Source organism: Saccostrea echinata, unplaced genomic scaffold (assembly GCF_033153115.1).
Source record: "Saccostrea echinata isolate AGI-Se365-2 ecotype Australia unplaced genomic scaffold, CSIRO_AGI_Sech_v1 ptg000015l, whole genome shotgun sequence".
NCBI classification, from domain to species: domain Eukaryota; kingdom Metazoa; phylum Mollusca; class Bivalvia; order Ostreida; family Ostreidae; genus Saccostrea; species Saccostrea echinata.
The window spans coordinates 6763237-6789539 of record NW_026889764.1 but is presented as its reverse complement, the minus strand read 5'-3'; the positions used below and the strand labels follow the sequence as shown (position 1 = coordinate 6789539).

The 26303-nt window shown below is 33.0% G+C and overlaps 1 protein-coding gene and 2 long non-coding RNA genes across 3 annotated transcripts in view; 1 reads left to right on the top strand and 2 right to left on the bottom strand.

Annotated features, from left to right (window-relative positions):
• The window catches only part of LOC133187460 (uncharacterized), a 204496-nt gene that overhangs the window by 15429 nt on the left and 162764 nt on the right, over nt 1-26303 (top strand). The gene's annotated exons all lie outside the window — the stretch shown is intronic.
• Nucleotides 1-26303, bottom strand: part of LOC133187459 (nuclear receptor-binding factor 2-like) — a 108723-nt gene that overhangs the window by 17332 nt on the left and 65088 nt on the right. The gene's annotated exons all lie outside the window — the stretch shown is intronic.
• Nucleotides 9552-11610, bottom strand: LOC133187801 (uncharacterized). Its single transcript, XR_009721250.1, has 3 exons — nt 11516-11610; nt 10201-10308; nt 9552-9695 (listed from the first exon to the last, which is right to left on the bottom strand). It is a non-coding gene; the product is annotated as an uncharacterized LOC133187801 (long non-coding RNA).

The following is a 26303-nucleotide window of genomic DNA, read 5'->3' as shown; positions in this document are numbered from 1 at the left end:
CAAGTAGTGGCGTCTCCATATGAGTGAAAAATTCTCGAGAGGGACGTAGACAACAAACACCCCCCCCACACACTTTATTGATTTCTATTAGGCCAAATAAAAAAAATATGTGTGGTTCCGGTTACCCGACCTTCCCTATTTTATACCCCCGACCCTAAACTTTTTTTTGGCAATTTTCATATTTTTTCCGGATTTCGATTTCCATCAATGGCTCCAGTTTAAGTTTTAGTTTCAGCAATGACGGCCTCCTTGCAAAACATATATTGCAAGTGTTTAATAGTGTTAAATCCAAAGCAAGCTAGCATATAGGTGTCCCCTACCAATATTGACTAGTTTATTATCACACCATATCTAAATGCCATTTGCAAAGCAGTGATAGGTATTATTTAGAAAAAAAATTAAGAAAATCATTTTGTTAAAAAAAAAAAAAAATCCGTACCTACCTACCCTAATTTTTTTGGAAGTGTAACCGGAACCACACATATTTTTTTGTTTGGCCTTAGGATGTAATATAAAAATCTCCGACTCGCCATGCTATTCCCCTAATAAATTGATTTTTGCGTTTGATTTTCTAGGTACCTGCATAATTAGAACCTGTGAATTTTTTGCTGACAATTTATACTTTTTTTTCTATTTAAAAGCAGATTTATTTATACATCTTCCATGTCTTCGCTAGCAGCCAAGTGTTTAATTTCAGAGAGATTCGTCGAGACTAAAATTTTTGGACAGACGTCTATTACGTAAGAGACGTGTGTCCAAAATTTTTCTTGAATCTCGCTGAGATTACCAAGTGTTTAGAACATAGATGTATCTGCTGAACATAAACACTTGCTTTTAAAATATGTGGAACCTAACGAGAAGTCCCTGATAAATGCATGCAAGAATTATCATGTCACCGCTCACACATCCGTTAAGACAAACACACAGTCATACACACACACTCACCTATTCCTCATAAATGTACAAGTATAAACATCTTTCATCTTTACCTCATTTATATCCTTCCAAGCGCTCTACACTTTGAAGTGGAAGTCTTTCGAATGAGACCTTAAAAACCAAGGCCCCGTCTCACGACAGGCGTTGTTGGCACGATAGAGATCCCTCACTGCTCAATGACCCCCAGTGTCGAAAAAAGTAAGTGCCGAATAAAGGTCTAAATTTGAAGCCCTTCACCGGTATATGGTGACGTCTCTATATGATAGAAAAATTCTCGAATGAGACGTAAAGCAACATTTATATCATTATGATGATTATGTAGTTATCATATCAATTGATCTTTGTACATTCTTGAGCTGTGCCTAGCAATTCTTACTTATTCTTGGACAGGTCACATTCTAAAACTAACTAGGGTCAGCCGACAGGTTCCTAAATAATACATAATTTTTCCCATGAATTTGTCAGTGATTTACTGTAACTTTAACAGGTTTCCTCGCAAAAAATTGAGTAATTTGCTAGGCATTTGTGCAAAATATTATAATAGGGTGGTGTTTCCTATAAAATCCTAATTGAAATCACATGAATTGACAATATCTTATTTTTTCTTGTATTTATTTTCTTAGACAATTTAGAAATCACAGATAATGTTAATATTATGAATATTTCTTATATATTACAAGGAGAGACAAAACAGATATTTGAGGAACGTGTCATCAAACATTAAATAGGCAACCGGCTATATACAGACAAAATGTAAAATGTGCGGAAATTTAATACCACGGAAACCAATCACGAATTTGCTTTTTCCGCACGCTAGATTTTTCCAAGAAATTTTGCAGAATTAGCTATTTATAGAAAACCTTGGCTGGAAATGGAGTTTGAGCAATTTTCATACATTCAGTATTGACATGCATATCCCTTAAAAAAATATTTAAAGATTTTGTTTGTAAACGTCCTCTATCTGCATCCCAACTCTTTCCCGCTTTTTTAATATAAACCTAAATTGTACATTTTAGCCACGCTAAAATATAATGTACGTATGCACGACAAAGAATTATTCAGAAGGCAGAGAGAGAGGCAATTTTGGATAGGAAGACAACCCCCAATTTATATTGGTAAGTAATCGATGTGCAAAGAAACGCAACTCTTAATTTATCAGACTTTATTTCATATTTTACTGAGTGATTTCATTCTTATTAAGTTTATTCGGATGCTCCTGCAGTGGCGGATTTAAGGCGCACCTTAAAATTGTCAAAGTAAGCGTAATTCATAGTTTCGTCTAGAAAATGTAAAAATGTCTACTCGGTATAGACATCATTTTTACACTACAAAATCTCTAGAATCCAGGAGCTTCAGGGGCCTTCGCCCTCTGGGCCCCCACCCCCTGCCTACATTTTGCGCCCCTAACTTCAATCCTGGATCCGCACCTGTTCTGAATGTATTTTACTTGATTGTATTGAAATTCAACCAAATTTAATGCATGCTTATTTTGTTGAAAATATATAATTCATTTTTGTCTTATCATTAACTACTCCTTATCAGCTTACAAATGAGCAAGGACCGTACATCGTGTACGATATATAGTTTGTAGATTTATTACCTTTGAACAAAAATTGAAGAAAAATAATTTAACTTTATAAATCCCCCCCCCCCTCAAATCTTATTTTCAGACACTCAACGATTAAGACAAGGATTTATTTAATTATGGCAGTTGTGTGGTCGTGGGGTTGAGGTGTTTGCCTTCCAAAAAGGGGGGTTGTCTTTGGAGCGGAGGATCGCGACTTCAAGTACCAATTACGGTGTTAGGATTTTTTTTCATAAATAGTAGTATTTTACATAGAAAAATGGTTAATGAAAGAGAGTTTAAAGACGGTGTAAAGACTGTTTCAAGGTTTCTGAAATCAGATTATTTTCATTTTTATATATCAAAAAACAAAACAAAAAAAAAAAAAAAAACAAGAAACAGATATGATCTATTCAAAATTAAAGGCGTCGCGACCTGGCGCAATCCAGGGGTCAATTTTCAACGTCAGAAACGTCATGAACGTTTTAACGTTTACTCTCTGAAATATTCCCTGTTCTCTTGGATAGATCAACCACATACACTGGACTAAAATAGTTTTAAACCACTCTAGGCCATAGATTGGAATGATATCTTTTACTTCTATTTTAAGTTCACTAGTATTGCTATACACTTCATCGGTCAAAATCGCAAGTTTTGTGGATAAACAGACATCATTTTAGCCGTCACAACCTTACTGTTCGCCCATCCCTCCATGAACTGCGTTTGTCACTTCAATGCTAAAGATTTGTACAAAGTTTTTTGAGATCGGCTTCGGCCGATAAGAGTAACTGTTGTTTCTATATATGGGAAAAGATTACTAATCATTTTCCCATAGAACTCTATACAAACCTTTTGCCCTCTCAGTACTCTACTAATTTAATTTCAGACAATCCTTGGAATCACTTGAAACTTCATTCTAATCGCTTATAAAAAAAGCCCGAAAAAATATAGGGTCCTCTGGGGTTTAAAGGTCAAAATTGCAGTTGTTTACAACTTAATAGCGATCGACAGTATATGACACTCTGCCAAAAATATCAACCTTAATTCCTTCAATCTCCCCTGGTATTTCTACATTTTCTGTAATATTCCAATATTCTATCATTTATTTCAAACATTAATATTTTTACTTTAAAAGGAAATTAATAACATACCTGAATTCAGGCAATCGGGCAACATTATGAGGCGCCGTTTTGGTATTAACTGCTAAAAAGTGATATCAACTATTCGAATAGGTGATATCATCTATTCAATTGGTGATATCACCTATTCAAATAAGTGATATCACCTATTCAGCTTCTGAATAGGTGATATCACCTATTTAAATAGGTGATATCACCTATTCGAATGAGTGATATCACCTATTCGAGTAGGTGATATCACTTTTTGATTTGAATTGTCGATATCACCTATTCGAATAAGTGATATCATTAATTCGAATAGGTGATATCAGCTATTTAAATAAGTGATATCACCTATTCCTTTTGAATAGGTGATATCACTTATTCGAATAGATGATATCACCTATTCAAATTAAATAAGTGATGTCACCAATTGAAATAGGTGATATCACCTATTCGAATAGGTGATATCACCTAATAATTTTGAATAGGTGATATCACTTATTAAAATAGGTGATATCACCTATTCAAATTATTTATGAAAAAACAACTGCTCCCAGGTCTATAGTCTTTAAGTCTCATTTACTTTCACTTTCATAATATAAGGAACACGTCTTCACCATTGTGACGTAATGACAGCCAAGTCTGTTCAGTTAGGACTGTGTCAGATTATTCACTTTGAGTGGTTATATAATATAACTATTATGGACTTAAGTGAACGGTGAATATGTGGTTATAAGGACCCATGTCAAGTGATATTGACCCCAGAGACAGAAAATGATAGCGATCTCGCAAGCTCGGTCTCTATCACTTTCTGTGTCAATATCACTTGAAATGGGTTCTTATAACCACATATCGACCTACCCTGAAGTTCATAATTGTATAATATTAATTACACTTATCTATCACAAATACTATAGGTAAAATTGTGAAAAAAGCATAATAACTGTTCCATACGGAAAATGCCCCCACTAAACATTATAAAGAGAGAAAGGTATGCCACTCTGTAGTGCCCCAGCTGCGTATAATTTATAAAATTTGAATAACTTTAGAGGGATCAATAACTTAAGGTATTTAAAATGTCTCGGACTAAAACACAGGAGAAAACCGGACTGCCCAAATTTGCTTGGTTCCAATGGAATTCTAGATAGTCTTGAGGAAGGGAGTATTCATTATTTATTGTTGTAAGAAATGCAAATAGGTGATATCACCTATTCGAATTGGTGATATCACTATTTCAAATTGAATAGGAGATTTCACCTATTCGAATAGGTGATATCACTTTTTCGAATACGTGATATCACCTATTCAACACGATTAGGTAATATCACCTATTTGAATAGTTGATATCAACTATTCATTTCCAATAGGTGATATCACCAATTCAAAAAGGTGATATCACGTATTCGTACAAGTGATATCACCTATCCAAATAGGTGATATCATCTATTCAATTTGAATTAGTGATATCACTTATTCGAATAGTTAATATCACCTATTCGAATAGGTGATATCTGTAAATGGCAATGGATACCAAAACGGCGCATCATACAACACACACTATTCAGTACTCTATACTACTTTCAATAACAAACAAAGCCACGTGAACATCCGGGGATTTGGTACTCTCATTCCTATATGAGACATCTGGTAAAAGAGTATTAGTGCCATGCAAATTTTTTTAGGTCACTCAGGTGACCTATTGCTATCCGTTTTCGTCCGTCGTCGTGCGTTGTACGTTAACATTTGAGCATTTTTAGCTTCTTCTCTGAATCCGCTCAACCAATTTCACCCAAATTTGGCATATAGCATGTATGGGTGAGGGGGAACAAAAATTTTGAATTTCATGGTCCTGAGGGGTGGGGCTAAAACCACCAAAATTAATGCAATCTTTAAAAATCTTCTTTTTTACTCCTGGACATCAAGCAGTCAAACTGTTGGCATGATTGTAATAAGTATTGAGCTCTCTATCAAAATTGTGAAATTCATGGCCACAGGGTCAGGGGTTCTGTTACTAGGGTGGGGCTATATAGATCATATAGTGAAAGTGCATTACTTCTTTGAAAACCTTCTTCACTGCTCCTGGGTATTAAACAAACTAAGTACATGATGAAGAGCAGGAGTGCCTCTTCCAAAAATGTGAATTTCATGGCCCCAGGGTCAGGGGTTCTGGTAGGGCGCTATTGATTACATAAAGAAAACGCTCTATTGATTACATAGTGAAAATGGATATACATGTATATTGATTATATAGTGAAAATGCTCTATTGATTATACATGTATAGTGAAATTGCATTAATTCTTTGAAAATCTTTTTCTCTGCTCCTGGGTATTAAATAAACTAACTTAGAACATAGCTATGGTGAGCATGGCTGCATTTTCAGAAATTGTGAATTTCATAGCCCCTGGGTTAGGGGTTCTGTTGTAACGGCGGGGCTCTATTGATGATATAGTAAAATTGCATTAATTCTTTGAAAATATTCTTCTCTGTTCCTGGGTATTAAATAAACTAACTTAGTGCATAGATATGACGAGCATTGTTGCCTCTTCCAAAATTGTGAATTTCATGGCCTCTGGGTCAGGGGTTCTGGTGTTAGGGCGGGGCTATATTGATGTATATAGTGAAAATTGTTTATTCTTTTAAAATCTTTTTCTCTGCTCCTGAATAATAAACTAAGTACATAGTTATGTTGAGCATGGCTGCCTCCTCAGAAATCATGAATTCATGGCCCCTGTTTCAGGGGTGCTTGTGTTAGGGCGGAGCTCTATTGATTATATAGGGAGAATGCATAAATTCTTTCAAAATCTTCTTCTCTGCTATTTGGTATTTTTCAAACAAATGAAGTGCATGGTTATGATGAGGAAGAATGATTCTTCCAAAATTGTGAAATTCATGGCCCCAGGGTCAGGGGTTCTTGTGAAGGGGGGGGGGGGGCTCTATTGAATATATAGTGAAAATGCATAATTTCTTTCAAAATATTTTTTTCTACTACTGGTTATAAAGCAAAGAAACAAGTGTATAGTTATGATGAGCAAGGGTGCTTCTTCCAGAATTGTGAGTTCTTGACCCATGGGTCAGATGTTTTGGTGTAAGGATTGGGCTTTATTTAATAATATAGTGAAAATGCATTTGTTTAAAAATCTTCCTCTATGCTTCTGGGCATATCCGAGGCAAACAGTAAAAGTTTTTATATGCAAGGGTATTTTTACCAGAATTTTGATTACCTGGACCATTTAGTCAAGTGTTCTGGTCCTGGCCAAGGCTCTATTAACTTGTATTCTGCTGAGCAAAGTTATTCCCATTTGCCATTCACCTTTGATACTTAATCACTGTAAATAATATATTTGAAAGGTTAATAGAATAAATTATGCAAGAATATCTACTGAACAACAAAAAGGAAGAATTGGAAATAATAGTTGAATAATAATGAGACAAAAATAACTTATCTTTTTAAATGTTTTTCAAAGGCCAAGAGAGGCCAATGTGAGAAGAAAATATATGGGGTTACAAAATAGATCTGTATGGTAATATTGATAAATGGGGGACAGATAGATATTAGACCAATTATTTTGTTGATGTTAATCATACTATTTTTCTTGCTTTTGGGCAACAAAGCTTCATTTATCAGTTTATGGATCCTCTAAATTGTTGTATTGTACTCAGGTGACCGTTAAGGCCCTTAATTGGGCCTCTTGTTGAAGTTGTTAATTCAAACTTAAAAGTTGGCTTTTTCAACTTTAATCTTGAGTTTTCCAACTTTTAAGTTGGTAATATCAACTTTAATCTTGGCTTTTCCAACTTTAGATTTGGTAATTCGAAATCCAACTTTAAACTTGGATTTTGTAATATTTCTTGTTTTTTATACAATTATAAAATAAATGTATTTTATGAAAATACATTGGAAATTATTCCTTCTTTCATCATTATTTATTTTCATTTTATTATAAACAGCAACGTCAGGCCAATTAACTATAGATATACGAATAAAACGTATGAAACCCGAAAAAGTTGGATAATCCAACTTTAACTTGAAGTTGGAAAAGCCAAGATTCAAGTTGGAAAAGCCAAGATTCAACTTTGAATTACCAACTTTAAAATTGGAAATGCCAAGATTAAAGTTAGAAAAGCAACTCCAAGATTAAAGTTAAAAAAGCAACTCTTTTAAGTTGAATTACCAGTTTTAGAGTTGGAAAAGCCAACTCTAATGTTGGTATTTCCAACTTTAAAAGTTGGCTTTTCCAACTTTTCAGTTGGAATTACCAACGTTAAGTTGGAATTTCAAACTTAAAAAAATATTACGTGCCACTAATACGCTTCGTATATGCGCAGGAATTTCATTTACTTTCGAAATGAAAGTACCTCCTTTCATTTAAAGTTTATCTTTCATCTGTGTTTAGAGGAAATCGGAAGTCGAACTCGTGCATTATTTTTTTTTTCATTTAGGTAATTGGCTGTTCTGTGCTTTCTGTGCAGTTACGTAAGCAACAAGTTTGACAACTGAAAATTACACTCTCTGATCACTTCTTTTAAAAGGAATACCTGTTCTTCCTTTGCTGCACTTAACAGATTTAACGTATCTGTTGCCAGATGAGCATAACGGCATTTACCCAATGTTGGTCCAACAATGTTGGTTACGTTGGCCCAATTTTGGCAAATTAAGTTAGCCCAATGTTGGACCTATGCTGGTACAACGTTGTTTGCTTGTATGTCAACGTTGGCATAACGTTATTCCAACATACCAACATTATGCCAACTCAATATTTTGTAATGTTTGCCCAACGCTGGACCATAGTTCAAAATATAATTATTAGTTGGTCCAACGATGGTACAACGTCACCACAGTCAATCAAAGTGTACGCAAACATTATTATGTAAAAATTTACATCGTCTACCTGAAAAGTACTGGGAGCTAGTTTGTGCTGTTTTGGAAGTACTGGTAATTTTGCCGATAATGCGTATCAAAGCTAGGAATTCCTACTTCGCTTTACATGCAACTCTACAATTGAACTATTTGCCTTGCCTAATATGTCAATAATTGCATGCATTTACGTCAAATGACCTTTGATAAATATTTCGAAATTGTAACTTCTGTGATGGAAGTACAACTAGACAGATGTTATTCAACATATGTCAAGGGGCAGGGTAATTGACGTGGATGAAATGTCACATGAAATAAATTGCTAGACAGTGAATTTGGTGGAAAAATAAGCAACAGATTTAATGGACTAGGATAACGCTGTCCTAATAGAGATTCAAACATTTAACATTATGTAACTAGAAACATATAAAGAACAATCATAACTGTAACATGATACACTTGTATATTGCCTTGTACAAGTCTTATAGTATGCAACATGATTGCTTAAGATAAATGAACATGAGCATATGGAGTTTACGTTTCCCAGTTGATTCCATATGTAAGAGCATGTTCTACAAAAGAAACAATTTCTAAAACGAGGCAAACTTTTGACAAATAAGTTGATGATACAATGATATCAACAATCTCGATTATAATCGAATGACATTGTTTGCAAATATAAATTATCGTTAAGCTGAATGTTGACTGACTTTTTCATACAAGTTGTAAGGCCATTATTATGGCATCTAATCCCACCTTTGATGGCTACAGAGGTCTGTGTTTGCTCCGATTTTGTATTGTTCCAGTGGACTTTTGAGCTTGATTACTGATCGTTTTCTTCATATTTCATTTTTGACTATTGAAACTTTACTGAATTTTAGGAGTTTTAACAACAGTGAGCTTTGTGTGTATGAATATTGCAATAAGGCTTATCAAAAACGACTTTAAGAAACATTCTCATTTTGATAAATCAGTCCACTGCCTATATAAATTGAACCCATATGGTGTTGCAGTCACACCTACTGGTCAAGACTTCAAAATGATTGATTTACAAAAAATAACAAACACCGTAAATTATGTTTTCTTTTAATGACCAAAATAAACGTCTTCAATAGAAAGGATTACTACAGCCACAATAGAGTCCTAGACAGCGGTACTTAGTGTACGGATAGGCGAAACATTGGTATCGACAACTCTCGTCGCTCCCATATAAACACACTAAAATACAACATATGACTTGTCAAAATTCGTTTTATAGTCATTTAAAACACCGAAGGTTATACTGATTTGTTATTTATTTTTTTACATTCATTTCGTTTGTTTAATATTCTTTTTTATTCATTTATTTGTGCAACATTTTAATTTTTTTCGAATAACATCATAACGTCAACCCAATATTTGTATATTATTACCTTTTCAAAATAAGCAACTAGAATTTTTAACTAAATTTAAACCATCAGAAGTGTATTGCATAAGTATCTTATTATCAATGATTCTTTCCTATAGATATCAAAATATATCAATAGAGTTGCATTTACAATATAATTTCATTACAGGTAGCTTTTTGCATTTAATTGAGTATGTTATGCAAATAACATAGCTTTTGTTTGCTATAGCAATATGTTTTGCATATCATGAAAGAACGTCGCATTTCGTTTAGTTATTTTACTTTATTTGAGCTACGTTATCTTTAATTACCATATAACATAACAAATATTCTTACTGTAATTTGTCAAACAGTAACAGGTTCCCTTCAAACATGTTGTTTTTTCCCATTTATGCAAAGGACATTGAAGGCAATCTGAAGTAGTCTCACACCTCTCTGCATTGACTGTATGTTATAAAACAGAATTTGCGAACAAAACTTAAGACTGATATGAATAAAATCTTTTTGAAATATATATATATATATATATATATATATATATATATATATATATATATATATATATATATATATATATATATATATATATATATATATATATATATATATATATATATATATATAAATATATATCCACTCAAAATACAAATTAAAGATGGTTCATACAATAGATTGATCCTTAGTGGGTCCAGCTTAAAAATCATATATGCAATTGATTATCAATTACACGTCGTTTTGATAGGTTTCAACACAAAAGCAATTGAATTTTGTGCTATCAAACAGAATTATCTTTTCTAAAAGTATTTAAGTATTTTCACATCGATTGACGAATCAGTAAAATAGGGATGGCAATCGAATATGGAATTGCTAATCGGTAAGCCACAAGACGTCCAGACCTATTAACCGGTTAATCGTATCAAAATACATGAACACATTTTTGACTCTTTTTTTTTTTTTTGAAGTGGCTCTATTCATATACACAAGAAGTCTAAAAAACGTTAGAAGTTAGAAACATTTTGTTTATTGTCTTGATCAGGAAACTACATGTAAACATATTTTATTTCAATTTTGATAGACAATAAAAATGAGAAATCCCTGAAACATGCCTGAGAAATCAGACATTGATAATATTTTACAGTATAGATGTCATACAAGTTTATACTGCATTGTCACTATTAGCAAAACTATATCTGAACTTTACCTTAATTTACAATGCTTGTCTAATAATATAATGTAATAGATAACGAAAAAAAAGATAGACATACCCATTCACAGTGCTCAAAGTTGATATATTTAATATCATTAAAGAATTAGAGGACGGTTTGGGTAACGAGATAATATTTTTAAAAACAATAATTACATCTACCGCTTTTAAGACCGACCAATTACCGTGCGATCTCAATCCGAAGAGCCACAGATACCTCAAAATCATCTTAAACAGATATGTGAAAATGCTAAATTATCAACTTTTATCAGAGGTTTCTTTTTAGAAATGTATTTTGAGAAAATTGTGTTAAATTTCAAATATATCTTATTTTTTCCGACTGACCTATCACCGATTTTTCTAACCTGATTATCATCGTTCCGACCGAGTAATCGATTAATCGGTTAGAAATTGCCATCCCTACAATAATTAAATAGTCTTACTCACCTGTAACTGAAGTAAGGAACAAAATGAGGAAAGTTAACTTTCCAGATTTTATCATGATTTCTCGTCTAATGTAGCCAACATGAACGATTGATTCACTTTATTTATGTGTTAAAAACGACACCCTGCAAAGTGGGCGTTTCTATGCTTATTAGTTTACACAAAATATCTGATACATGTATGTCATTGTAGCTCAAGAACCATGATTGATTTTTTAAAACATCATTTCAAATAATTGTAATTACAAATAGGTAAACAGAGGTACGGAAGATGGGCTTCAAATTATCCTTCTTTAACAAACTACCTAAAATTAAGAATAGTGGAAACAGTGTGACATAACAAAAATGTAGCTGTATAGTGGTTCAGACAAATGACAAGACTGCACTTGTGTGTCAAAAATAACCATCACTGACAAAATTTTCACATGCAGATGTTACATTTAAGTACATTTTGATTATAACAGATACTGTGAATGTAATATCATCATCTTGCCAACAACTGACAGCTACAGGACTTAATAAAAAGTTTTAGAGGGTCAAACCTTACACAACGCAATTGAATATATTAATAGGTCATAAATTACAGAACTAATGAAAAAAATGTCAGTAGGTCACAAGTTACAGAACTTATGAAAAGTGTTAGTAGATCACAAGTTACAGAACTAATTAAAAGTGTTAGTAGGTCACAAGTTACAGAACTAATTAAAAGTGTTAGTAGGTCATAAATTACAGAACTAATGAAAAAGTATTAGTAGGTTACAAGTTACAGAACTTATTAAACAAAACTTAAAATACTAATTACAGAACTAATAAAAAGTGTTAATAGTGACAAAATATAAGTAAATGTATTATCAAATAGCCATCATCACAAAATTGCAATGTTCAGGGGTATTTGTGACAAATATATCTTGTTTTAATAGGATTTATCTACGGATTTCTCTGGTAAACCGAATAAAACAAATTAAGGGTTTCTGGTTTAACGGTCGAATGGTAGCTCTAAATTGTATTATTATTTGGAAGATTGAGGTGCATCGCTGTTCAATTCTCTACATTTGATCTATGTTGATAGCTTTTGAACTAATTCTAAAGTACAAATTCCCCATTATCCATATTGATGTATGTATTATTTATTTTTTTTTTTTGTGAGAAATAAAAGGTCAGTTTCTTCTACAAAACCCATAATATAATGGCGTAGATCAATCGGAGCAGAATGCGTTTTGTTATTATTATCCGCACAGTTTCTAAAGCACGTTTTTGAACATTTTTGTTATCACAGTCCGTTTAAGTGTCTGGTTCACTATCACAGTCCCCTTAAGTGTCTGGTTCACTATCATTTCTTCAGAGGCCCCTTAACCAATTTTATCTTTTGGAATTGGGTTGATGTGTCCTGTCGATGTGCAATTACAGTACAAGGTTTCTGGGTTTTCATATTTATTCTGAAGGTCAATGCGTGTAGGAAAACATTTCTATATGAAAACAGTGGCTCCTGAAACTCAAACTACTGATCTAGTAGGAGCCAAAACAACATTTTTTTATATAAAAAATGACAAACAAACGTGACTCAGACGCTCTTTTGCATTTTACCCATAAATAGAGTGCAATTAGGTGCAGGAATTACTGTCTTATAACCTCGTTTAAAAATATTTTCAATAATTGTGACTTTTAGCAGAGACTTTTCCTGTTAAAGTCATTAAAGACTAAAGGTGTTTTTGTTTACCATATTATCACAGCTGTTTTAGGGACCTGAAATAGGACCTGAAATAGACAGCACTGCCCCAAATGCAGATCCTGTTATTTGATATAACCTTGAATTACGCATTCTATTTTTCATGTCTAGAATTACCCAATTACGAGTTCGTTGTTTAAAATTTCTCTTGCATTTTGCGAAGTCACATACTGAAATATGCCCATGGCCAACGGTGCTCACTCGAAAATTCTGTGCTTTTTTTTTTACAAGCAATTTACACGTTATATTAACCTTTTTTTGTCCGCACAGCTGATATAAAGGCAATTGTTTCAACAATATTTATTTCAAGAAACTCTGTACTCACGAATGAGTTTGAACAAATCTAAAACAAATCAGGATATTTTTATCTTGTTGTAATTGTTAAGTATTTTAAGTTTTAAAAAATCAAATCTTAAATTTCTAATTCGGAATGCATTTGACAAATTACTACGTAAATCACCCTTTTACCTCCTTAATTGCAATCAAAAAAGAACGATGAGATTACGCAGTATTGCATTCAAGGAAAATGAATAGATACTAGTACCTTTTCGTTAGAATTACTTCTTTTATTATCAACTTTAATTATCAACTTCATGTCATACAGCCATTGCTTTTACTGGTAACTAGAATATTGTGTATAGCTGTTTATCACTTTTAATGACAAGAAGCCTCTGAACCTAGCAATATGTGAGTGATTCTTTGCTTTCCCATTGACTCTCAGCGCGTATTCTCATTTTTTTTAAAAAAAGATTTTTCTTCTGATATTCACATTTTTTGATTATTTCCAGTAAGTGTGAATTTTCTCTATTCATTTTGTTCTTGGATATTTAAGACCTGAGTCTAGGGCAATAAAAATTTGACGAACTCACTTTAATCTCAGTCTCACTTTTACCAGAGGAACAGAGGAAAAGTGAGACTGAGATCAGAAGCTTTAAGTGAGCTCATAGTTTTATGGCCCCGGAGACTGTTGAAAAGAGTCTTATGACACAATAACTTAAAGTGTTTGGATTAAGAGGACATTTGTAGGTTAATAGGTTTATTATAAAGTCACTTCAAGGGTAAAATCAATACTACTTGAAAAGTTCAATGGCTGTAGGTCTCGGAGCCAAGATTGTAAAAGCTCACATAATCAGTTTCGGAGCTAAGGCGTTAAAAAGCTCACATAGTTCGTCTAGGAGATTAGATGTTAAAAAGCTATTGATACTCAGTGGGTACATCTTTCATATGAAAAGCTGCCTTATGGGGTAACGAATTGAGTGTCACTTCATTAATATTGATATAGTACGCCCCTCACTGAAGCTCTGCCTCTCATCTTCTTATAGGATAAGGCAAAGTCCTCTGTTAACATATTAACATAGTGTATCTTGCACAATCTTCAGTTAAATAGATGGTTGTAACTTTGCACAAAGTCTGATTGGAAAGTGTCGATGTTTGTGAACACTACATCGAAAAAACAAATTGTCCGTCAAATGAAGACGCTCTCCTTATTGTATATAATCTCCTAGAGTTTGTAAACAAGTTCATGATTAAGAGGGTATTGTCCGTCGCTCTACACACTGATAGTACCAATCAAAATTCATAACCCAATATTTAAAATATAAATTAATACACTATAAAATTAATAAATCAATTCAAATTATAATTTGAGCGCTCATTGTGTTACAATCTGTTTCGCGCATTCTCCATTTTAGACTGGTTTTGGCTGGTCAGCTCCTTAATCTGCATGCAGTTGTAGCCACCCCTTTGTTTTTGCTGAATATTGCTGTTTATCCTGAGAATGCTTTTATGAATATTCAAAGGTCACAATTATAACCCAGTCCTATCAATATCAGTTAGGTTCGATCACCGATTATTCAGTTTTTGTCTTATAATTATGAAAAGCATCTTAATGAAAAAGCTGAAGATAACGAACAGTGTCATCGACCTAAAAAAAAAAATCTACAACGATACAAGTTTGTAAATAAGGCATTAGAGTAATTAATTGCTTTCGAAGTGGATGAAAATATAACGATCTCAAATCATAAACTTTTCTTGTTTTCAAATCTGTACAGAATATAATTTATTATTGTATTAATGTATTATTTTTCCTTTTTAACACACTGCTTTAATATATATACATGTAGGCATATTCACAGCTGCTAGTCGAAATATTGCCTTTTTGTTGAAAAGTAAGTTCAAAATATGATATATTGATAGCTGAAACGGGTACTGGTATTTGAAAAAAAAAGCATTGAATAATAGGTAAGTTATTGATTACTGAGTAATCTGTGTAATTCCACCAAGAACTTGGTTTAAATTCTGGTATTCAAACTTACATGCATTCTCACAGCTAGGAATTTTTTTCAAATAATTGACCTTAAATACTTTTAGCATATATATATATATATATATACATATATATATATATATATATATATATATATATATATATATATATATATATATATATATATATATATATATATATATATATATATATATATTAGGGATGTCAACGAGTACCCGGTTAACCGGGTACTCGATCGAACGTCCGAGTATCGAATACTAAAAATGGTACTCGGTTACTCGGATGTATATTTTTCTTATTTCAAAGTATATATTTTTATCAAAACTTTATTAAAAAAATTACTTAAATAATGCATACGGTAAATAACGTGTCGTCGTCTACACGCGTTATCGCATGTGGCTGGGTATATACAGTAATTAGTGACCAATCACTCAGCTGTTCTCACCTATTGCGGTCCTTAATTTTTGGATGGCTTCAATGATTGTTTTCATAGTACATCATTTAAGTATGGTCTATTATCTTCAAATAAATTTTAAATTAGTTAGTTAATATACGGCAGCGAAATTAGACATGCATAGAAATGCCGTTTCCCACTTCCAAAGTTAAGAAATATTTAGAAATAACGAAAGATTTTTAAAAAAATGTTGAAAGTCAGTTTGCGTAGTAGGTTTAGTGTACACCGTGGAAACAACCAACATACGAAAAAAAGTATTAGACTAGCGATCCAAACAACGTCCTTCCTTCTCTTTCCCTAGTTTAATCACCACGAATCTGCATAACAGATTGTCCCCATTTTGCGTTGCTCAAATAGATCCTAAACAAGAACTGTAAACCATTTGTAATTTTTGATGCATAAATTGTGTCGTTTGTGTTCATTTGATAAATAAATTTAGTACCAAAAAATCATTTCCGTTGGAATCTATGTTAATATACGTTGATAAACGTGATAAAAACAGCTTTGGGGTTTGACAGAGCTTTATAACGTGGCTCAAGAAAATTAACACGCTTGTATTTACATTTTTACCGAGTACCCGGGTACTCGATCGGAAAAATGTTCGAGTAACCGATTATCAAAAATTGACCGATCTGACATCCCTAATATATATATATATATATATATATATACAAAGCACTAAAAATGACCAACGACACGAACAATAATAATTGTCAAATTTTCGGGACGACCTGCCCCTTCCTCAGGACAAGGAAAAAGTTAAGAAGTTATAAAAACAAAGGAAATAGAGAAACAAAAACAACTAGCACTACTACTAAACTACCAAACACTAAATATTTACAGTGTTACATGTTTAATTTCAAGTTCATAAACAGTCGTGAACAAAGAAATCCGGAGCGCTATGAATTGCGTCCGGTTCATCGGGTGAACTCTGGTGAAGTGCGATTTACATAATTGAACGAATTAATTATCGCTAATTAATTACGACAAGCAGTAAATCGTACATTGTTTTATTCTCTCAAAATAGCATAACTATACATGATAAAAAGAAAAAAAAAATTAAAGAAAGATAATATGGAAGGGCAATTTTAAGAAAATGAATTTGGATATATTATAAATTTGGAAATCGGATAAAAGAAATACACAAAAATGTAAGCTGTAAATATCTGGGTAGGTTGTTCCAGAATTGCTAATGCGAATTAACGGTAAAGTTTACACTATGTAGAGAGAATGAACTTGTTTGTTACAATCCGGGATTGGGTCTAGTTCACGTTCACCCTGGTGAAGTCATTAAGTTTGTTAATACCATTAGGGCGGAATGACTTCAGCCTGTGCATCCAGAACTTTTCCTTGCCTTTTCTCTGAGTGTCTGTCCATCTTGGATTATGGTCAATAACCACTACTGTCATGTCCTCCCATTTGTGACCTTCAAGGTTGAAATGTTCCCCAACGGGTTCATTGAGTTTTTTGTTCCTAATGGTAGAACGGTTATTATTGACTCTCCTGCGGAGATCTCCTGTTTCACCGACATACTGTTTGGAGCAAACTTTGCAACTGATGAGATAAATGCAGTTGTCTGTTTGACAGGACAAATTCCCTAGTATTTTGTAGCTGCGGCCTGTAACGGGGCTGTTAAAGCTGTCTGTGTCAGAGCTGTGCTTACAGAGAAGGCATCTTCTGTCAGAGCAAGTTTTAAAGCCCCCGTTAGGTAATGGATTGTCCAATCTGGTTCTTACTACCATGTCCTTTAGATTCCTAGGGCGTCTGTATGCAGCCAATGGGGGCTCCTTAAAGACCTCTGCCATTCGTTTATTTGAGTGGAGAATTGGCAGATTCTTTTGAATGATACCGCTGAGGTTCTCAAGGATGGGGTGGTGTGTAGTTACCAGAGGGACCCTGCCGCTATTGTCTTTTTCCTTGTAGCGTAATAGGTTTTGCCTGTCATGTCCCGCCATCTCATCAATAGCAGTTTGTACGGTGCGGGCATTGTAGCCTCTCTTGCATAAGTGGGACTTGAGGAGACCGCTTTGTTCCTGATATAAGGTAGGGGATGAACAGATGCGCCGAATTCTGGTGGCTAGATCCTTAGGCACACCCTGAAATGTGTGTGGGGGATGACAGCTAGTTGGCATAAGATACAAATGGGAATCTGTGGGTTTCGTGTGGAGACTGAACTTGATTTCACCATCAGTCAGGGTAGATGTAGTATCTAGGAATATGTTTTTCGAATTAGATACGTCTACTGTAAATTTGATAGACTGATGAAAGGTGTTGGCAAACGAAATGAATGCCTCGAGGCTCTCGCGACATTCCACCCACTTCATCTCTATATCGTCAATGAAACGCAACCAGCTAAGGGGCCTAAATGGTGCTTGAAGTAGCAAGTTGCGTTCAAGTCTGCCCATGAAAATATTGGCATAAGATGGTGCCATTTTCGTACACATAGCAGTGCCATTAACCTGCAGGTAATGTTCTCCATTAAACATGAAGTTGTTGTACTTGAGAACATGTTCCATCCGTGACCTTGTATCTACTTAGTAGATCCGACACTTAGGATATACAGTGTTGTGTATATGTATGTATATATATATGACATTTTGTTTAGTGGGGTTTAACACATTTTATCATTCAATGTAAATTATTTCAATGCCATCATTGTCATTGGAATATTATGCCAACTTGAAATCCTTCCATTTAAATTCCATATCAAATACGAGAATTCTTTTATGTCAAGTCAACAAACCTTAAAGTTATTATTTAAGAATATCATGTTCAAGTATTGTGTGCAGAGATTTTAAACAACAAAGGTATGTGTTGTCCGAATTTGAATGTTTGACGTGCGATGGAGATGCATTTCAAATTGTTTTTTGTATTTTCACTAACTGTCTACAATCTGAACCCTCAGATTATATATCCCCAGGAGAATTTCTTGGGTGACACAAGTTTCAATGTCAGGAATAGGATTTTGGCAATGGAGGAAGGAATGAATGCCACACAAGAAAGACTGAAGGAAAAAGAGAATATGGTCAAGGAGAAAGAGAAAGAAATTAATAAGTTAAAAGCAGAAAATGAAGAACTTCTTATCAAAGTTCAGGAGAGCTCATTCGGTAAGGCTCTTAATCTTTTTTTGTCTTCAAAAAATGATAAGTATATTTCATATAGATATATTAAATATTTTATTAATATCAATGTTATATGCCTTTTTGAGATAGATAAATATTTGAAAACAATTTGAAATACAACCTTTTTGTTTTATATTTCTTAGACATTGATATAGCAAATCAATGTTCAACAAAATAGATATGAAGAAAGTATTAATTTACAAAAATCCTTTTCAAATAATTTTATTAAAACATACAATATTTGAAATTATTTATATTTTATTTACTTTAGATAGGGTATTTTTTGAGTTTTGCATGAATGTCAAACTTATTGAATAGCTTTAAAGTTCCCATATATGCATTTCTTTATAAAGTACATTGATTATATATCAAATGCCTTTCTAGCTTAAGTTGATTTTATTTTCATATTTGTTTAAATTCCTAATAACAAAAAGCTAAGTTTGCGTAATTAAATTTTATTGAATGTAAGCAATTTCTGATTATAGTTATGAGTGAAATATGTAGAAAATAAAGATGAATATCTTATTTATAAAGAAAAGAAAAAAAACCCTGTTATTCCTCTAGGTGGGCACCTTGTTGATGTATACGTAATGATCAACTTCCATTTTCCATATATATATATATATATATATATATATATATATATATATATATATATATATATATATATATATATATATATATATATATATATATATATATATATAAAATATATATATATATATATATATATATATATATATATATATATATATATATATATATATATATATATATATATATAATTCGTAGATGTCATGGGTGTGCGGCAACCATAAAGCGTTTAAATTCAATTTTGATTTTTTCTGGTACTAATTCCATTTTCACATGATTTTTCCCCCTCCATAATCTACTTATTGAGTTTCATTACACAGTTGAAATCAACAATTTATTATTTATATCTAAGCGTAACATATCTTTTTTTTTTTATATCAAATCTTATTAGATACTATATTGACCGAGATGTGCAGCATCCAACCTAAATTGGTCTTAGCACATTGGACGGAGTGTCACCTTTTTTACAACTGTTCGAGTAAGACCAGTTTACACTGGACTAGGCCACCCGCCCATTTGCTTGAATGTACCTACCCTTACGTCTTTTCTGTTACGACAGAACGATGTGAAAATTACACTGATGTAGATTGTGGAAATAGAACTATTCCAACTTGGGTATGTGAGTATAGTTAAGAGTTTTTAATGCTCAATCTATACTTATAAATTAATAAATTTTGCAAATAAACTCCGAAAGGCATACATCAGAGTTCATGCTTACTCCTCTCAAAATACACTAGATGTGAGGTGATGTCCATAAACTATATTTAGATTTCATTCGCATAGTAATAATTGTAAATTTAATGAAAAGGCTACTATCATTTTCGATAAAAAGCCGTGAAATAACAAGAGAGAGAGAGAGAGAGAGAGAGAGAGAGAGAGAGAGAGAGAAAGGTGGTGGTTACAGTTAGCGGATATAAGTTACTGACAATTTGTAATGAAACTGAAAACAAGAAATTGTTTCATTATTTCATTTAACGTCATTAATGAATTGAACATCCATCTAAGCTTGATTTAAGTGATATAAAAGAAATAAGTTGTGATAACTAACTAAAGAACAAAATGTACAGATCGTTTTCGTCATTCATCGATCTAAATCTTGACGGATATTTCTATAACATCATATGGCATCAAACCAAATGTTAAAAAGATTGTATGTTCTCCATATAAACCTTTCTGGGATATGCCGCCATTATAGCTCGATATGCAAATGTCCACCAGAATAAACACCATTTCTCCATATAAAAAGTGATTAGTTTCCAACAAAGTACTCTAATTCCTAAGTGGTCCATGTATTCTGAGTGTTAAATTGACGAATCTGCTGTACACAATGTACATACGCGTACGTGTATGTATGAAAGTTAAAAAAAATTAGATACAGTGTTTTGTTTATGTTTCAACTATGTTTAAAGGTGATTACTCCAGAAATCGGTGTACATCGTCTCATTGTATTCCGTGTCAGCACCGGTATCCAAAATGCAGTGATAAAGCAGACGGTCTATGGGAATGGGAGTCAAGATATCCATCACCTTATTATAAAATTTTTAAAGACGGAAGAACTATTTCTACTGGTTATTGTAATTCAGTCTGGGACTCAACTGCTTTTCCTTACAATGGCACCTGCACTTCACTTTACAATATTCCTAGTTCATATGGAGGATTGCTGCCATCATGTAATGGTACAACTGATGGAAGTTACAGATTTTCTGATGGAAGATGTGATAGATATTTTACGTGCAATAATGGCGTCGCCAAAGCTGTCAAATGTGAATCTGATTTTTATTTTGATATTCTTTCCGGTTCCTGTCAATATATGGCAAAATGTCCTTAGTCATTCACTGAAATCCCTTTGTTTGAATCCAACAGCTTAGAATTTATAATGACGTGCTCCTTCACATTCATCTGGTAGATAGTGTTATGTTTGAAACTGAAAGTCACTTTTTACGTTTCAATCCCTTTAGATAAGCTTAAACAAATATGTTGCTTTTCATCTTGCTAAGAATTAAGATTTGACGTTGTTATCTAAAAATGATAGTGGAATATATTTTGTGTTGTACATGATTATAAATCAAAGCATATATATAACGTAGTAAATTTGCAGAGATTGAACATTTTGTGGATCATTTTTTAAAGCTCTAGTATAGTTTCAGCCTTTTATTGTCCCCAGCTTGATTTTTTACATTCACTTTGTTTTTCCGCATAACCGCCACCTACATATACCAAACTAGTCTTTCTTAGATATTTCTTACTAGAAAAGCAGTGTACCATATTACCATGATTGTTTGTCATTGATAGCATATGTTATGCTTGATATGCCATATCAATTTGAAGAAACATTAATGCAGAAAATACCACGAAGAAGAAAAAAAAATAAGCATTTACATTATCATTTTACGTCAGCAGAGGAATGCTAGTGCATAAAAATAAAAAAAAAAGTAAATTAACACCCCAAAATACTGACTGCTGAATGAATACGATGGCAAGTAATTATTATCGTCGAGTTTCAGGTGAAAAAATAATTTAATGTGACCCTTAATAGAAAAAATCAGGATTGCTGCGATGTGTTTCTTGTGATTAATGCAGTAGGGGGTTATACTTTTTGTAATTGGAAATTTAGATAACGTCAAGTGCCTGTAGAATGAAGTTGTTTTCATGACCATATATATTACTATACTAAGCAAATTAAAAAAAATTGTATAACCATTTAATATCTTCGAATTTAATTGTCTGACCAATGCTAATTATTTCCTAATCTTCGTTGGTTTATCGTAAAAATCGAGAAGTCTCCCAATATAATAGTTATGCATATAATTGCCTCAAATAAATGAGAATTTATACAATTTAGGAATGACTCTAATTCTTGGCCAAATTATTCGAGTATAACCTGGTTTTCCCTGAATCCCGAGGACTGGAAATGAGAAGATTGTATGGATACAGATGATTCAGCTGGTTGTGAGGGGGGGTGTCCCCATACCAAACCGGGTTATACAGAAATAATTTGTGCTCCTTTTTGGATATTAACCAATCAGAGGCTAGAGTTCAAACAAAATCAAATTATTTCTAAATATTTATTTCAATATTTTTTTTTTACAAGCAACACTTTCTTTTGTTGAATATTTATTGTATCTTGCAAAGAATAGAATTTATGAAAATGTTGGTAAGCTAAAACTGGGCACGCGCACACACACACACACACACACACACACATCATCCAAAATTACAATATTAGTTCTACGGAAGCCCCGGAAGGACACCGACTGACTTCTTATTTCATATGCTTTATTTGTTGCTACTTATTTGTTATGACTTTCTAGTTGCTGGTTACTCAATGTAACATAAATATGGACAACGTATATTTTGGCTTAGAGGGTTTCTTTACAGGGTTTAAAATTTGGCGTTTCACTTAGCCAGGGATATGCCAATAATTTTGGCAGAAGTTTTTTTGGCGGACACAGAGTTCCAAGACGTTGCAAAAGGGGTTAAGTTCATCTTCTAAATGAGTTTTCAGCATGTTTAATATATGTTTTAATACCGATTTACGGAAGAATTTAAAAACAAAATCCAATATCAGATGAGAGATAATGTTTAACAACGGACTGATCAATATTATCTTTCTTGTATTCAGTACTTAAACACACTGGTGCAAATTTAGCAATTAAAATTCTAGCAGGCTAGTTTAAAACCGCTAAAATAAGCCAAAGTTAGCACCCCACTAAACATTCTCGCCATACGGTATTAAAATGCTAAGCCCTTGTTACAGTGTATACTGTAGTTTTTGATTGTAGTTTCAGGCGAGTTGCAAGAATATTTGACTCGTAAGTGACGTCTTTACTTTTTGGTTATTATATATATATATATATATATATATATAGAGAGAGAGAGAGAGAGAGAGAGAGAGAGAGAGCAAAGAAATTTGCTATTAGGATACCCATTTCCGCCCCAACCCGGGGTTGAAACTCTCGACCTACGGAACCTATCTCCAAGGTACAGAAACAGCGTGCTAGACCGCTCAGCCCTCTAGGCAAACAGCGTGCTAGACCGCTCAGCCCTCTAGGCAAACAGCGTGCTAGACCGCTCAGCCCTCTAGGCAAACAGCGTGCTAGACCGCTCAGCCGTCTAGGCAAGTAAAAAAAATAACCTTCTTTCAATGCCAATTGTATTCTCGCGGCGCTGTTTTACACTACTCGGCCATTGAATATGGAAGTGAGACACAGTTATTTGGATATTTATTTAGTTTTATTAGAGGATCATTACCGATACATATTGTAATGGTTTAATTGTATTTATAACAATAATTCTTAAACTAATATAACTATATTAATATTAATTACCATATTTATATTGGATTTCGAAACTTCATAAATTTTTTTACAAAGTTACATAGCAGGTTCCAGTATATTTTTTTCTACCAAGCTTCTTTCTTTACTCCTCCATAAAATAATAAAAGAAGTGAAGGAGAAACTTCAGGAGTACTGTGCAACAATATATTCGAGAAGTGATTTAAATCAGATGTGATTCCAAGGAACTTTCGGAGAAGTTGAAATCACAAAATTTTACAAAAATCAATAACATGAAAACTTAAGACTTTTCAATTCCCACGATAAATTGAAGTCCAGGCTTTTTGATGTCATTGAATTCTGCTTTTTCAATAAAAATGGAATGCGTAAATTTACTTACCTTGTCATAGGTCTTTTGCAAAATTATTTTGTTAAAAAAACATTCTGATTGTACACAAAAGTACTCTGAAGTTCATATTAAAAATATGCTTGAGTTTCTGATTGACAATATCTATGTGGTTTTTGGAGACCAGGTCTTCCAACAATCTGTTGGAATTCCAGTGGGTATCAATTGGGCCCAATGTTAGCAGACCTATTTTTGTATTCATATGATGCAGAATTTATTCAAAATATTATACGTGAGAAAAAGAAATCTCTTGCTGTGGCCTTCAACTCGACATTTAGATATATCGTCGGCGTATTATATATAGTTAGATTATTGTTATAATTTCCATTCATATGTCGACACAATGTATCTCAATGAGCTTGGAATAAAAGATACCACAGAGTCTGACACATCTGTTTTGATATTTTACTAGAAAAAGACGTTAATGGTTATCTAACAACAAAGCTTTATGATAAACGTGATGGCTTTAACTTTTCAATCGTCAACTTCCCTTACTTATGCAGCAATATACCCTTAACACCTGCATATGGGGTGTATATCTCTCAGTTGATTCGATACACAAGGGCATGCTCAACGTTTAAACAATTTCTGAAATGAGGTAAGTTATTGACAAACAAGTCGATGAAACAAGGATATAAACAGTGACCTTTGAAGTAATCATTTCTTAAGTTCTATGGTCGGTACAATGACCTTGTCAGCAAATACAATCTATCATTAAGTCATATGCTGACTGACGTTTTTTATACTAATTGTTAGGCCATTATTTACACACTGAATTGTCGACGGATTTTTCCGTTATTTGCCGATCATGATAAGGAGCACACGGAGGGTGTGACCGGTTGGCAGGGGATGCTCACTCCTCCATGGCACCTGATCCCACCTCTGATGTTTTTGGAGGTCCGTGTTTGCTCTGCTCCCGATTTGTATTGTTATAATGTACTTTGAGCTTGAATACTGTTCGTTATATCCATATTTCATTATGTTAGTTTAAGAGTTGTTGTAAAAGGTGTTATATAAATAAAATCAATTCCTTTTCAGAAATTCAGAAAAAAAACACCTAAAAAGAAAGTCACTTACCAACTATCCTTCCGGGAATTCCGTATCATTCAAATAACCCAAAGATGTATAAATAGGTTTTAAACAGTCTTAGGACGCCTGATGTTGAAATGAGTTGAATCATACTGCTAAGAAAATTTAAGTAAGAATATAGGGGTGTGCTATATGCAAAAGAGTAAGAAACATCACAAAAGAATGCACATTTTCAACATACTGCCGTATGTTTCGGATAGAACTGTGATATACATCTTCCCTTCCGATGACCAGAGCATACTTCTTCCTTTCCCATTATTTTACAATTAGATAATAAAGGCCTTTTCGAATTATTCATCCTAATATAGTACTTTTTATTATCAGACCAAATATCTTCTCTTAATCATAAAAATTCCATACTTCTATTTTTGTATATTTTTTTAGGTAAACTGATAGCAAAAGAATTTATTGTCCAAATGCAAATCAATTGTTCTTCTGTCTGTGAATTACACGGCGGAAGGAAGCTAGCTAAAATAAATGCAGACGGATTATTGAACAACCCTGAAAGTACAAATTTTATCTGTTCTCTATAACATCCGTTTTAAAGGTTTTCACAATAAATTATACCCTGTCTTGTTCAGCATGTATATTGAGTTTAACATAAAATATGTTAAATCAATTCAGCTATTTTGAAAAGTAGACAAAGCGTGCTGCTGCTGAGTTATAAAAAGGTTTTTATTTATTTCAGAACATGAAAATGCTGTAACGTAAACGATTTTCACTATACTGTTTAAAAGAAATTTTTTTTTTTTTTTTTTTTGTGAAAATTAACGCGATTCAAAAAAAAAAAAAAATTGTGCATCTGAATGATGCACAACGCAATAAGGAAATTTGGCGACT